This window comes from Primulina eburnea, chromosome 17 (assembly GCF_022965805.1).
Source record: "Primulina eburnea isolate SZY01 chromosome 17, ASM2296580v1, whole genome shotgun sequence".
NCBI classification, from domain to species: domain Eukaryota; kingdom Viridiplantae; phylum Streptophyta; class Magnoliopsida; order Lamiales; family Gesneriaceae; genus Primulina; species Primulina eburnea.
The window spans coordinates 23,292,561-23,309,268 of record NC_133117.1 but is presented as its reverse complement, the minus strand read 5'-3'; the positions used below and the strand labels follow the sequence as shown (position 1 = coordinate 23,309,268).

The 16,708-nt window shown below is 37.6% G+C and overlaps 1 long non-coding RNA gene across 2 annotated transcripts; it reads right to left on the bottom strand.

Annotated features, from left to right (window-relative positions):
- Positions 1 to 294: 294 nt before the first annotated feature.
- On the bottom strand, positions 295 to 12,182 carry LOC140818292 (uncharacterized). 2 transcript variants are annotated; one of them, XR_012114942.1, is made up of 3 exons: positions 11,991 to 12,182; positions 802 to 1,482; positions 295 to 739 (listed from the first exon to the last, which is right to left on the bottom strand). It is a non-coding gene; the product is annotated as an uncharacterized lncRNA (long non-coding RNA). The 2 variants fall into 2 exon arrangements; XR_012114941.1 differs by having other exon boundaries at positions 12,017 to 12,182.
- Between the last annotated feature and the right edge of the window lie 4,526 nt (positions 12,183 to 16,708).

The following is a 16,708-nucleotide window of genomic DNA, read 5'->3' as shown; positions in this document are numbered from 1 at the left end:
CCATGGTTATATTTTTTCGAATATTTAGCTGAGCCCAAAATTTAAAAAAAAAAAACCAGAATGACCAAGCATCAAAGCTACAATGGAGAGAGAACTAAAAATAATTTGAACAAAATCAAGAAGTGTCAGTAAAATCAGTTCCAAAATCTTACCACCGTTAACATCAATTTAATTGTGAGTGCACCTGATTACCATGTAATGACCAAATAACAACGATTTATTAGCATCAACAGCTAAAGCCAATTAAAATTTTCTGTTTGGGCCTCCAGAACTTACGGCATGACCTCCCTATAAATAGGGCATCCCGGAAAAAATCAAAACAATATAACAACTGTATACTCGAAAATAAAGTCCATCGATTCAAATAGAAAACAAATCGCATGCAGAGCCGGCCAAGCTCGATCACTCCAAATAAAATTTATCAATCAAGTATAACACCATACAAATACATGGGTTATCTCGTCAGAAAATGACTCAAGATGTAGTTATTTAGTGCTTACCAACAAAAATATCTGAAATGTCTCTACAGCGCAACAGCAGCAATTCCATGGAAATTGAGGATTTATACTTTTGAAACTTTGCAAAAGTTCTTTCACTATTCACTAAAGATATCAAAACATCAAAATCACAAGATCAACACTTTTTCCTGGCAAATAAACAATCCTTCGGTCAAGGAAAACTGGAAAGACAATTGAATTGAAAGATTTCACCCCATTAAACTTTTTCTTAGACGTGCTTGCTCCTGCTACAGATAATAAAGTAGAGATATCAAATAATTGTGAGAATTATGGAGGAAAGAACTCCATACCTACTCATAAATATGATCTTGTATACATTCTGCCAACTCAGAATGCACCTCATAGATTTCTTCTCGAGAGTACTCCGATTTTGTGAATTGTGAAAAACACACAAATTATGTTACTAAAAAAACAATAATAACTGAATTTGCAAGATGTTAAAATCGATCATGTAATTATTTTAAAGAAGCAATATAGTATTACTATTGATCGTAGTGAATCTCTTTCGATAGTAGAAATTTTTTCAATAATTTGTCTCATAAATCTCATTACATAATAAGAACATTGTTTTGAATCTGATTGTCTAGGAGCCTATAGTAGAATTGCAATTATTTTTACCTACATCTCAAAGATAATATGCATGTTTAAACCAATACCACAATACCCAGTAGTTTTCGGTCTCTATACTAGATTTGTGTCTAGGCAACTAAGAATAAATCAATCTAGTATCATAAGTTCGACTCTTTCCATGCAAATAGTAAGTGAAAAAGTAGAACTGTTGAACATAAAAGAATCAACTACAAAGAGTGGAGTTGGATGTCAAATATAAAGTTAAACATCACCAATTGAGGACGAATGAGATGTACAACATAGAAACAACATATCATTATCTATCAAATAGAAAATGCAGCACCAGAGGCATCTGTCGTGCTCCCGGAACATTCAATCTAGAAGCCACAAACACCTGGAAGCCAATAACAAATGTTTAACAACCAGCTCGCTACATTTTCCCGACAGAGAACACGTCTTAACAGATACAACACTAAATCTGAGGATTTTAATGCCAGATAGCAGATTCAGACTAGAAGGAAAGAATTTGATAATATACTAGTTAACACTGTACTTAAATTGATACTCGGTTGGTTGCATTATATCATGTAATATATATTTTAGTTAATTACTGTATACAAATTGTTTCCTACTTGTCCTTGAGTGGCATGATTCATATGTATACTCTCGTTCAAAAAGCTACTACTGTAAAAAAAAACAAAAATCATATTAAATTCACGATTCCCATTTAAATTCATCCCTCGAACTAAACAAAGAAGCGAGATAACAAGCACTCCAGCATATTACAGTGATATAGATTTTAATTATAAAAATATTTATAAAGAGAAGAGTAATCAATCTGTAAGTTCTGTTTCCACAGTGTATGTGTGAGTTGAGAGTGAGAGTTGTGTGTTTCAGAATATAGGTGTTGTGCGTAGGTGTTGTAACACCCACGACAACATGCAGCGGAAGTTACGTTTTGACAGATTAACACACAACCTGAATTATAATAAAGTGAAAGACGAGATATGAATTATGCACAAGTATAAAATACTTGTGCGGTGCCTCAGGGCAAAATAATTCACTAGAAAACTTGTAAATTGTTTACAAAAACCAATACTAGTGAAAGAATAAAACAACTCCCTTATTAAGGCGAGTAACAAATTGCATCCTAAACCTCTAACAAACCGTATAACCAATATACAAGGGATGCATCAACCGAGAAGTAAAAAGTCTTCAAAAATTCAACACACTAATCAACACAATGATTAGGCGTTGTTGTCATCGGATGTAAGCACTTCTCGGCAACACTTAAACAATCGTAAGAGTTATCTTCGATCTCCAAACTCCTCGAACTCCTTCGTCTCTCTCTTCGTCGTCCCCGCCGTTTTCTTCTTGTAGTCCTATTTAACCTAGACAAAAAAAATTTCATTAGGAAAAAACCTCTTTAAACATAAAGATAATATCTTAAAGATATTGCCATATCATATCATAAAAATATTATAATATCCTATCAAATATTCAATATTATTCACATGTCTAGAAAGGCAAAATATTAAAGATAAACATGGAAAGTATATCAAGGAATAAAATTCCTTTCAATCTCCCCCTTTTTGCCTTTCTGGACAAAACCACCCTCAAATGGTATTTGGCTGAACTCCCCCTAAATGGATAACTCAGTGACTCCCCCTGAATTTAAGCCTTCACCTGATGACAGATACAATTGGCCAGTGTTGTATGTTAGATGTTGCAACAATGTAGATCATAACACGGAATATTTCATTAATCAGGAGTGACACATCTCAGAGAGAATAAAAGAACAACTGAAGTACTAGAAACATCAAGAGAGAAAATAACTCAAAATAAAATATCATTATTCATCATGACTGCCATCAGCATCTTCATCATCTTCATCCATTTGGGCTCCACTGGTTCCAGCTGTATCATCTACTCCCCCTTTTTGTCCAGAATGGTAGCTGGCAGCAAGTAGAAGCTCATAATCTGCCACTTGATTTTCGTAATAATCAATGGTCTGCTTGGCATGAGCAATCTGTTGTCGACCATAGTCAATTTGAGCTTGAATGTAGGAAACAGATAATGTAACATAACCAGGAGGCGGTGTAGGAGGTAGACTCGCAGTTAGAGGCTCAGATGTATCAGCAGTGTCAGGCTGGGGCTCAGATGTTGTGTCTCCAGTGTGGCCAACATCCGAAGCAACACTTGAACTTTGCCAGGGCAGATCGACCTTTCTGTTGCCCTTAAAATAAACAGGAGAAATCTTCAGTGATCCTCCGACAGGACATAGTTCTTCATCAATATCCTTGATGAAACCTTGCGATTCCAGGATTCCATAAATGAGTGAGGGGTAGGGCAGCTTTGTTTTCTTGAAATATCCTTGAGCATATTGTAGAGCTGTCCTAAATACTAGCTTTCCAAAATTAAAGCCTCTTCCAGTGCCAATAGCAAATAGCACCAACGCCTGAGATCTGGTCACAGCCGTAGAATTAGTGGATGGTGTCCAAGTCCAGATTGCTGTCTTGTGCAGTATAGAGAAAAAGGAGGTGAGATTTGCAGCACTCAATTTCTTGGGATAATCAGGAAACACTTTGATCACACCTCCAGTCAGCACGGAGGTTACAGCATGGATGTCAAGATCTTCGTCAGCTTCCTCAGAATCGGGAGTGTCGTAGAATGCATTGATCACTGACGGGGAGAAGTTGTAAATATGATCACGCACAAACACTCTTCCAAACTTCACTGAATCCTCATCTCCAACACTCTTCAAGAGATTGCAATAAAATTACAGCACCACACGGCGGCAGTAGGGCTCAGCTGTAGTGACGGTGGACAGCAACCTTCTGTTCTTGAGAAACTCAATTAGGTTGTATCTCCCATACGCATTAACATCAATGTTTTTCTCTTCTATCAGTCCTCTCTGAGCAAACAGCGGCCACAATGCCAAGGCATCTTCAGAGTAAAATTTGGGGGAAAAGGACTTACTTAAGTCATAGTCTGTAGAGTCAGTGTGGTCCTCGGTGTTGTCAACATCGTCCTCAACACCGGCAGCATCAGGGGCAGCTTCTTCTTCGAAAGGTTCATTCCCCTCAGAACTAATATCTTCAGAACCATCATCACCGTGCTCCTCTGATTCAAAGTCAGACACGGACGAGGAAGAGGAACCAGCAGAGGCTCCAGGTTGATTTTCCTCAAATTCCCTCATCATTTCTGAATCAGGTTCGTCCTCCTTAAGGATTTGTTTCTTGGCAGCTTTTTCTTCCTTGAGGTGGGCAAGAAATTCCGCCAAAGATTGTTCATCTTCTTCAGCCTTCTCTGAGGTTCCTGCACCAGCAGGACTTTGGGGATTTTGAGTGGGGGTTTGTTTTCCAGTATCAGTGGTGGAACTTGATACCTTTGCTGCAGCAGTTGGTCTGGGACGAGCCACCAACTCAAAATCAACATCATCGGAGTCGTCCCCCGATGAGAAATCGGTGTCCAGAAGATTAGAAGTTGTAGATGCCCGTGGTTTCTTGGTTGGAACAAAGTCAGGGTCGAACCCTGCTTGTCTCTTTGACATTCTGCGCATGGGGGCAGGGGGAAATACTCTGTTCAGGGCTTCGAAATCTGGTGGATTCTCAACGTTAATTTCGTTCCCGGGTTCACCAGGGACGATCATTTCCAATGGAATTGGTTCATCTGATAGAGCCACAATTTCCTTTCCCTCGACATGAACTTCGGTGGAGGGTGTTGTGTTCGGTGACTCACCACCCATACTAGCAGCCATTTCACTCCTTATATCTTGAGGATCAAAACCATCCATCAGCCAAATCACGAAACAAAGTGGTAGAAAGATTTCGAACTGCACAGAAATTTTCACAAATGATTTGCGCGAAAAACAAATGAACAGCAAGGGTATGCGAAATATAGAGAATGTGAGGGAAAGAGTGCACAGTAAAGCTAGTCTCTATACCCCCGTAAGAATTTAAGCATTACCCTCCAATGGTAATATTTTGTTAAGCCGCGACTACAGCCCTTTCCGAATCAGTTTTTCGCTCACCCAACGGTAACTTTTTCTGAACCGGTGTAATTATTATTTCAAGAAACCAATCAGAACAAAACGCCACATCAAATTAACCCCACAATCAGTTAGAAATCAAGAATATTCAAGATTAAGTTGGTTAGGTTCTTTTTCGAATTTTATGAATTAAAAACTGGCACCCCACTGGATATGATGAATTCACAAAACAGCAGTATGAATGACCTAAGTTTATGCCTATGATATGATCAGAAATGAAATAAACACGCATGTAATAAAACTGTGATCAGTCTGTACTCAGGTGTTGGCAACACCTCTTGGCAACACTCACAGGTTGGACTCAAACTTTCTTAAACATGTTTAATTCAGGCATGGTAGCTCCCACTCTAGAAGAACGCTCTTCAAAGGACTCCTCTAGGTAGCTTTTTCCATCTGTATTCTGACTTAGAAGTGGTAGCTCCCACACTAGAAGAACGGTCTTCATTGGACTCCTCTAGGTAGCTTTTTCCATTTTCTTCTAAACAAAAATTTTGTTCTATTTCATCCTCTTTTCTATTTTTCACCTTATTGCTCAAGAATATTTCGAAGTCATTAGTGGATAAGATCATATAGTACATGAACATCGACTTAGTTTGAGCACACTTCATACTTCAGAGAATTTTGATAGAAAGTTCGATTCACACCTGAGAGCACGCCATTCAGTATCTACACTTGTACAGACTACACACAAAACATGATGTATGCAATATGTCTAGCATCCTAAAAATAAAATGTACATGCATGCCAAGTGTTGTCCGCGGGTGTTGTAACACCGCAGACAACATCCGTGAGTGATCATTGCGCACACAAGCTGAGAGACTTCCTAAGATTGGAAAAGCTCTCAAAGTCCAAAGGTTTTGTAAAGATATCAGCCAGTTGGTTCTCAGTTCTAATAAATTCCATTCGAATTATACCCTTCTCAACTAAATCTCGAATAAAATGATGTCTAATGTCTATGTCTTTCGTTCGAGAGTGTTGCACTGGGTTTTTTGAAATATCAATTGCACTTGAGTTGTCACAGTATACAATTAAAGTGTCACTGTTAAATCCATAATCTTTAACCATTTGATTCATCCAAAAAAGTTGTGAACAGCAACTAGCAGCTGCGACATACTCAGATTCAGCAGTGGACAAGGACACATAATTTTGCTTTCTACTATACCATGACACCAAATTGTTACCAAGATAAAAAAATCCCCCAGTGGTACTTTTTCTATCATCTAAATTTCCTGCCCAATCAGCATCACTAAAACCTACTAAATTGGTGTTTGTTTCTTTGGTGTACCACAAGCCTAAGTCAACTGTTCCAGATATATATCGCAAAATTCTTTTAACAGCTTTTAAATGAGTGACTTTAGGATCAGCCTGGTACCTGACACACAAACATACACTAAACATAATGTCGGGACGACTTGCACTCAAGTAAAGGAGACTGCCTATGATGCTGCGATACTGGGTGTTGTCAACACCGGTAGCAACATCGTCTTTGGACAATTTTTCAGTCGACCCCATTGGAGTTTTCAAGTGTTTAGTGTTTTCGGCAGCAAATTTCTTTACCACATTCTTGGCATACTTAGATTGACATAGAAAGATACCATCATGCATTTGTTTAATTTGTAAGCCAAGAAAGAAACTCAATTCTCCTACCATGCTCATCTCAAATGTGGTAGACATGCATTTAACAAAATCATCAACATGCTTTTGAGAAGAAGCACCAAAGATGATGTCATCCACATAAATTTGACACACAAGAATATCATGCTTTGACTTTTGAATGAAAAGGGTTTTATCAACCTCACCTCGTTTGAAGCCTAAGTCAAGAAGATATTCAGTAAGCCTACCATACCATGCCCGTGGAGCTTGTTTCAGTCCATACACAACCTTCTTCAACTTGTAGACATGGTCAGGGTGTTGTAGATCTGTGAATCCTTTAGGTTGGCTTACATACGTTTCCTCATTCAAAAAGCCATTCAAAAATGCACATTTCACATCCATTTGGTATAGCTTTATATCCATGTGACAAGCAATGGCTAGGAAAAGTCGCACTGATTCAATTCGAGCAACAGGGGCAAATGTTTCATCAAAATCAATCCCTTCAACTTGAGTATACCCCTGAGCTACTAACCTAGCTTTATTTCTCACAACAATTCCAGATTCACCGGTTTTGTTTTTAAAAATCCATTTGGTTCCAATAACATTCACATTATCGGGTCTAGGAACTAAATCCCACACATCATTTCTAACAAATTGTTCAAGTTCCTCATGCATGGCATTGACCCAGAATTCATCTTTTAAGGCCTCATTGACATTTTTGGGTTCAATTAGAGAAACAAAACAAGTATGGCTTACCTGAGAGTATACGGAAGTCATGCATACTAGTCCCATCATTTTCCGATAGTCTACCTTCTCCTTTCTTCTAGTTTGCATTCCTCCAAAAGTTTCTCCAATGATCTGAGATGAAGGATGATTTTTCTGAATCTTGCTGGGAATGTCAATCCCTTCATCGGTTACACCATCATCATTTTCAGTATACTCCTCTGGTTCATCATTTGATTCTGCCAATGCAGGTGTTGTCTCAGGTGTTACAACACTGGGTCCAACATCTGTGTTAGGCTGTGTCTCACTTGTATTCAGGAGCCCATCAATATCATCCTCGATTGTTTTTCCTGTTAGATCTGCAAGATCGTCAAACACAACGTTAATAGATTCCATAGTCGTTCTTGTTCTCAGATTATACATGCGATATGCACGACTATTGGATGAATAACCAAGAAATAAACATTTGTCACTTTTAGAGTCAAATTTTGCAAGATGTTCTCGATCATTCAAAACATAACATACACACCCAAAGACATGAAAATACTTGAGGTTCGGCCTCTTTCCCATGATGATTTCATAGGATGTCATAGTAGAACCACTCCTTAAGTACACACGATTTGAAATATGACATGCTGTGTTCAAGGCCTCGGCCCAAAATCTCTTTGAAATATTCTTAGAACTTAACATGACCATAGCCATTTCTTGCAGTGTTCTATTCTTCCTTTCGGCTATTCCATTCTGTTGAGGAGTCTTAGGGGCTGAAAATTCATGAGTTATCCCCTTCTTTTCACAGAATGATATAAAATGTGAGTTTTCAAATTCTTTACCATGATCGGTCCTTATCTTACCAACCCTCAGATTGTGTAGATTAGTAATCTTAGCATGTAATTTCTTGAAAACATCAAATGTATCGGATTTTTCTCTAAGAAATCTTACCCAAGTAAAGCGAGAGAAATCATCCACACAAACCCATGAATACTTCTTACCTCCAAGACTTTTCACTTCCATTGGACCCATAAGGTCCATGTGCAAGAGTTCAAGGCACCGTGTTGTCCCAAAGTGTTGCAACACTTGATGAGGAACACGCGTTTGCTTACCTTTTTGACATGCACCACAAACATACGGAATTCCAGAGGATAAATTAGGCATACCTCTCACAGCATCATACTTACCAAGATTCTTTAATGTCTTGAAGTTTGCATGTCCCAATTTTTGATGCCACAAGTTTAATTCGCTCACCTTTGAATGATTGCATACTAAGTCTTCTCCAAGTTGGTAGCAATTATCAGCAGACCTTATACATGTCAAAATACGAGTATTAGAATTATCAAACACTTCACAATTTTCTCTATCAAACTTAACATGCAAACCGTCTTCACAAAGTTGGCTTATGCTTATTAAGTTTGAGTTAAGCCCTTCGACATAAAGCACATTGTGCAGATTAGGCAATCCATCAACATTCAAGGTTCCTTTGCCAGCAATTCTTCCTTTAGCACCACCACCATACGTCACATGACCACTCCTTAGTTCAACAAAGTCAATCAAATGGTCTTTAGAACCTGTCATGTGGCGCGAGCAGCCACTATCAAAGTACCAAATTCCTGCAATGTTAGTCTTTAATGAAGTATAAATAACAGAACATTTAATATTGGCCTTGGGTACCCAAACCTTTTTTACCGATGGCTTCCTGTTGGCAGTGTTGCGCCGAGTGTTGTACAACACCTGTGGCAACACCTGTTTAGATTCCCATCTTTTGTAGTCATCTCTAAGTTTAAAACAGTAGGGTTTGATGTGAACAGGTCTAAAACAGTAGTGACAGATGAAGTGACGTTTCCTAGACTTGGACTTCTTGGTAGACAATTGCCTCTTCGATGGAGCACCTTTACCAGTGTGTGGAACATTCGAAGTTTCAGCCTTTTCCTTGACAAAGACAGTTGGCTTCTTTCAGTATTGGATGATTCTCCAATTTCAAACAAGCTATTCGAATAACCAAGTCCAGCTTTGTCATTCTTTCCATTCATCAGAAGTGAATCAAGTTTAGATGTACTTGAATTAAGTTTGGCAAAAATTTGAGATGATTTTTCAAGCTCCTCCTTGACTTTGCATAGCTCCAGATCTTTCTTGCTCAAGATTACTTCAAGTCGTGATACTTGAGATTTCAACTCAGTGTTCTCTTTGGATAGAATTGCATTCACTTTATTTTGTTTGATCCAGTCTTCGTACAATTCTTCATACATTGTCTGCACACTTTCCAGAGTGATCTCATCATCATCTACTTTCTGATTTTCAGACTGACTTGATTCATTAAGGGTTGTAGAATTGAGACATACAGGATTCGAAGAGGTGTTGCGACCAGGTATTGCAACACCTGTGGCAACACCCAAAGGATTGATTTGCATTGAGCGTTTCTCCTTGATCACAGTAGATAATGATGTGTGATTTTCAGATTCATTTGATCCTTGATCATCTTCAGATTCTTCATCACTCAGGGTGACAGTCATGCCTTTGTTTTTCCTAAGACGATTGGCACACTCATTGGCATAGTGTCCATATCCCGAACACTCTCTACATTGCACTGAGTCCAGGTTTCTGACATTAGATTGAATTTGTCCTTCGGTTTTTGGTCGAACCTGTCCTTTCATAGGAGTAAACTTTTGAGCTTTTGTAAAAGTGGTGTTATTGGGCAGCTCAGATTTTTGTCCAATTTTCTTCTTTTCTCTCATAGTCTTCAAATAGTCACCAAATTTCTTAGTAAAAAGAGAGATCGATTCTTCACCTAAATCAGACTTATCCACCTCTTTAGATGGTTGAAGAATTTCATCATATGATTCGGTTGAGGCTTCAAAGGCTATTGTCTTCCCTTTATCCTTTTTCTGCAGATCAAGATTCATTTCAAAAGTTCTTAGGGAACTCATGAGTTCATCCAGGTTGATGTTTGAAGTGTCTTTAGATTCCTCAATGGCACAGACTTTGACATTGAATCTCTCAGGAAGAGATCTTAGGACCTTGTTCACCAATCTTTCATTTGGTATGGGATCTCCTAGGCCATGTGATTCATTTGAGAATTGTCTTAGCCGGCAGTCATACTCAAGGATAGACTCCTTGTCCTCCATTCTCAAACTTTCGAACTTTGAAGTCACCATCCTTAGCCTAGTTTTACGCACACTTGCGGATCCTTCACAGTGCTTCTGGAGTATCTCCCAAGCATCTTTGGCGCATACACAAGTGGTGATTAAATTAAACATCCTTGTGTCAACGGATGAAAATATAGCATTGAGAGCCTTGGAATTATAGTTTGAAGATTGCACTTCATCGACAGTCCATGTACTTTCAGGTTTGAGCCGTGTGTCTCCATCAGCATCCTCGAGTTTTGGTGGACTCCAACCATCAAGTACACGTTGCCAAGCTCTTTCATCAATGGATTTAATAAAAACCCTCATCTTTACTTTCCACAATGCATAGTTTGATCCATCCAACATGGGAGGCCTAAAAACAGTATTTGTTGATCCTTCCATAATTCCTTTTCACTCTGAAAACAAAACAAAACAGGATCTCACTTAGTAGCGTCAAGTGGAAGCTCTGATACCAATTGTAAGTTCTGTTTCCACAGTGTATGTGTGAGTTGAGAGTGAGAGTTGTGTGTTTCAGAATATAGGTGTTGTGCGTAGGTGTTGTAACACCCACGACAACATGCAGCGGAAGTTACGTTTTGACAGATTAACACACAACCTGAATTATAATAAAGTGAAAGACGAGATATGAATTATGCACAAGTATAAAATACTTGTGCGGTGCCTCAGGGCAAAATAATTCACTAGAAAACTTGTAAATTGTTTACAAAAACCAATACTAGTGAAAGAATAAAACAACTCCCTTATTAATGCGAGTAACAAATTGCATCCTAAACCTTTAACAAACTGTATAACCAATATACAAGGGATGCATCAACCGAGAAGTAAAAAGTCTTCAAAAATTCAACACACTAATCAACACAATGATTAGGCGTTGTTGTCATCGGATGTAAGCACTTCTCGGCAACACTTAAACAATAGTACGAGTTAGCTTCGATCTCCAAACTCCTCGAACTCCTTCGTCTCTCTCTTTGTCGTCCCCGCCGTTTTCTTCTTGTAGTCCTATTTAACCTAGACAAAAAAAATTTCATTAGGAAAAAACCTCTTTAAACATAAGGATAATATCTTAAAGATATTGCCATATCATATCATAAAAATATTATAATATCCTATCAAATATTCAATATTATTCACATGTCTAGAAAGGCAAAATATTAAAGATAAACATGGAAAGTATATCAAGGAATAAAATTCCTTTCACAATCCACACCAATAATTTGAAAAGCCCAAGAAACACAAAAACCTGAAGGCCTATTCTAACCGTGAGACTGAGACATCATAGTCCCAAAGGTTACATTTAACAACACATAAAAAAATACACATATAACTATAAGTGTTCTTTTCTGTTCTATTAAGATGAAATTTATGAATCAATAAATAACACAAACATATCATGCTTACTATCTCCCAGGCGTGAAATCACGTACTTCAATGCTATGAATTCAAAACAATTCCCTCCCACGCAATTCTGGTCACACGATGGACATCTTGTGCACTCAAAGGTGAGAGTTCGACTGGCAGAAATGCTCTGACGAAGATGCAACAGGTTTATCAGATACAACAGCAATTGGTTCCAGTATACGAGATTTCTCATATACATTGTTGGATCCGGTTTTCTACACGCCCAAACGCAGCGGAAGATTTAAAATTTTTATTTTATTTTGAAAAACAAAATAATATTGCTTTAGGCGCTCGTATGATTTAACAAATTAAACATGCATAGGATGTTTAGAAAATTATACCTTTGTGAATTTAATTCACTGGACACCAACCGATCCGGTATTACAGATCTGGCTCTTGATGATTCCCTACGAACTTTCTTCAAAGAAATCCTCCTATCAAGTCCACGACTAGATAGTATGTTCCTCTTCTAATTTGCACTAGAAAAATACAGAAGATATTTCGCGTAGGAGAAGAAAAATTGAGAGACGGCACAATATTTCTTTTTCAAAACCAAGTGGCCGAAAATCTCTTTCTTTTTGGAGGTGGATGCTCACGTAAATAGGGTTGTGGTGGCTAGGTTTTGGAGCTTTTCATATATTATTTATAATAAAATAATAACCTAATTACATAATTAACATTAATGGGATTGATTTATTTAATTGGGCTAGTCCAACTAGTTTAATTAATTTAATCAAAGCCCATCAAAACTTTAATTATTTATTATGTTGGACTTGTACTCCTACAAGCCCATTAAACATACTACCCACCAACTTTTAATTAATTAATAAATTCAACTTTTGAGCTTAATAAATTAAATACATTATAAATTCAACACTTGAATTTATTATTTAAATTATAAATTCAACTCCTTGAATTTTTATTCCCTCCAAAATTTAATATTTAATAAACCCAACATTTGAGTTTAATAAATTAAATTCTCAAATTTTATAAATTCAACTACTTCAATTTATTCTCTCAAAATTTAATTATCATAAATTCAACTCCTTGAATTTACTATATAATATAAATTCAACTTCTTGAATTTATTCTCTCAACGGGAACATACGATCTAGTACTTGTGTGACCCTCAATGGTTTAGGGATACAGCTAGCCGTGGGTTCACAACTCTTTGTGATTCAGAATAGCATTTATTCTTATTCGGGCTTACCCTAGTTAGCCCCATTCTTTTCATCAACACCTTGATCAAGAATGTCAGAACTCATTTCTGATTGCACCCATCGGATCATGGTAAGAGCGTCTAGTAGAATCGCCCCATGATCCGCTAGGTATCACTGATAGTGCCTGCAAGAACCAGTCGATTATGATTAGCGTACAGTACGGTCCCTTCATCTCATATATCCCGATCGAATCTGCAACCATTGGTTCATCGAGGGTTGCATATTAATTCGATAACTATGTGATAACTATAATAGTGGCATCGCGTGTACTATTTGGAGAACTCCTTCTCCAACGTACATCTCGTACTCTGGCCAGAGATTCCATGCACTATTATTTCATTAGATCACATAGGATATCCACACCCGTAAGTGAGCGGTGAATCTCCGACTACAATGCACTGGCTCCTATATGTGTCGCAACTGCACCCAACCTCGCCACCTGATGACTCTTCTGGAGCCGATAAACGAGTCAAAGCACAGCCCTAGCATATAGAGCCTTAGTGTTGTCCCGGGTCGTAAGGACTAATGGTGTACGATCATAACCACGGACTTATCCTCTCGATGAATGATAACCACTTGGAAAGTCCGAGTGAGGGTTGTTCGGTATAATCATCATATGACTACCCATCTCCATGTTTGGACATCTCTACGCCCTTACTAAGAAACGCAGTACACAACATCACAGATGCTAGTCTCAAGCTCAAGCGACCTTTATCCATGTTTTAGGCGACTGAATTGACTAGGAACGAATTTAGATTATACAGTGTTTACAAACGAGTTTCAACATCGAATTACGATTCATTTGTATTAAAGTATAATCAAGGTCTTTATCTATGTTGTTCACATGGGTATACAGATAAAGAAACAACAAACCATGAAATAATGAATTATATTAAAATAAAGATTGTTTATTACACTTGAGTCAATAAAATCCCTAGCCAATAGTTGGCTTGCAGGGCATCTACTCTAACAGGTTGTAACTCCAATAACAGCATACTAGCAGCATCCCGGGACCTACGAAGCTTGTCACTAAGCTGGGATGCTCCTATTTGGATCAATTTATCGATGCTAAATTCTTCAATTCCTTCAGCCCCTGTAAAGTGAGGCACAAGGTTAAGTGGACAATTCTTGGTGCAGGAAAGGAATAAATAGCACATACAAAGTTAGATGCTGCCACTAATGATATAAAGGGTGCATGGATCAATCCAGCATTGGTGCTTTCTGAATCCTAGGGATCATAAAGCACTCCAACATCGACTTCCTCGCCTCATCTAGCTTCTCCAGGATCTCTGCATCAGTGTAACCCTGATCTATCAGCTTATCCTCCAACACAAGAAGCTTGAGTTGAATCTTACGATTACGGTCGTTCTCCAGTATATGCCTATTGGGTTTTCGGGTGACGCTGACCATTCCCTGACCCAATTCGTAGCCCTTGCTCGAATCCATAACAACCTTGTTGGACCTCGGCATGATGAAAAACTTGTTGGTCTGGACATATTCATTGGTGCCAGAACCTCCCGCCGTCTGCAATCCTATCCCGTTGTACATATATAGAACTTCAGAATTTGAAGAAATTCCCCAATATTTGATTTGATTCTATTCCAATGCTAACCCTACCCGAATCGTAATTTCTTAAGATTTTTTCCATTGGAGGTTACGGGTTGGGCTTTTTTTATGAGAATTAATGATTAATAAATGAAAATTCTTATTGTATAAGACAACTGGTTCAAGTCATTAATAAAAAAATTAGATAGACAATAGTTTTAAAAGAAAGCGTTGTCTTACACACACAAAAATATGCTCATAGACAACGGTTGTTGTCATAGATAAAAATAACCGCAAAATTATACATCAAAGACAACATTTTTTTCTAAACCGATGTTTATAACATTAAAAAAACAACGATTTTAAATAAAATCATTGTTAAACATAAAAAGACAACATTTTTGATTAAAAACGTTGTCTTTTAACCGATGTGTAAGAACAAATTCCTTGTAGTGACGGGAAGACTTCGTCGAAATCATATTTGGTTTATTTTTCCTTCCCTTGGGAACAGTTAATCGGTTTTGTGGTGGTGACTTTGACTGTGGCGTTGGAAGCATACATAATCTGTATCATAGCATGTCTGGTAATGACCATATGGATATGAGTAAGCATGTGGAGGAAGGTCAAGTTCATAGACTAAGAAATTCGAAACTTCTCAAGCTCATAGACTAAGAAATTCGAAACTTACTTATGCACATAAATCCACCGCCATGCTTGATTTTGAAGTCAAAGAATATGACCATCTAATAAGGTTTTGGTGGCCGAACTTTTTATCTCGTCATCATCTGAACTTTGTGATCCAAAATCCTTTCAAATATGGATATGTTGGACATTCCATTATGTGATGTAGAAAAGAAAGTGCTAGAGATTGGAGCTGAAATGGTTGGTGAGATTTTATAGCTTTTGATTTTTTGCTTTGGTCTCTGAAGTTTTTAATGGGATTTACATGTTTTGGTGTTGTAGGTGTAATGCTTATTTAAGGCAGCTCTCACCTCCACGCGTGAATTAACCAATGGACTTAAAAAATTCTTGAAATGATAAGTATGGATAAAAGCAAGTTTTGAGAAGTACTGCTGCTTACTATTAGATTCGTCGAATGAGACCTTTATTTTGATTGTTCTTTACCATACATACTTATTTAATCATACTATATTGTTGAGCCAACTTGTTCATGTATTTTATTTTCATATACATTAGTTTTATGTATACAAACTAAAAATTCTTGTAAAATTAGGGAATATTATAGATTGATGAAGGTTATGTTGGATATTCGCGAAGGCAAATCAGAACTATGAACGCACCGTTGATATACTTGTGTTGTCATGTCTTGTAACATATTTCTCTCGAGACGAGCAAAAGTTAGAATGAGTAGTTGATAGGTATCGCTTTTGCATATTTTATTATGTTAATTTTAATCCATTACCAAAATATTTTAGGGTATCGAGTCTGTATTTTTATCTGTTTTAGTCATAATTTATGCATATTGTTTGTCCGTCACATGTTTCGATTGATTTGTAGGTTGCACTTGATAAAAAAAAGGAAATTATTGGTAAAAGTACGAGCAAGGCGCGCAAGTGTGGGTGTTTTTACCCGCCCCAATGCGGAAGAGAGAGATATGCGAGATCCTTGCACTAGGCTGGGTGTTTTTAACTGCCCCAACACGCCTCACTCGTGCTAGGGTGGGCAAGCCCGCCCCAACGCGACGCAATATGGAAACAATAGCTGGACGATTTATTTCCTTATGTGGGGGATTTTTGGACCCAAAAAAATATAGAAGCCCTAATACACGTTTTAGAGGTGGATTTTGAGGATAGAAAAATTAATAGTTTATCCACATAAAATATCACAAGTGGAAAAAAATACAGTTTAATCACATGGGATTACAATTGGTGGAGTACATGACAGTTTAGTCACGTGTACTACCTTTGGTAGATACTGTTGACAGTTTATACT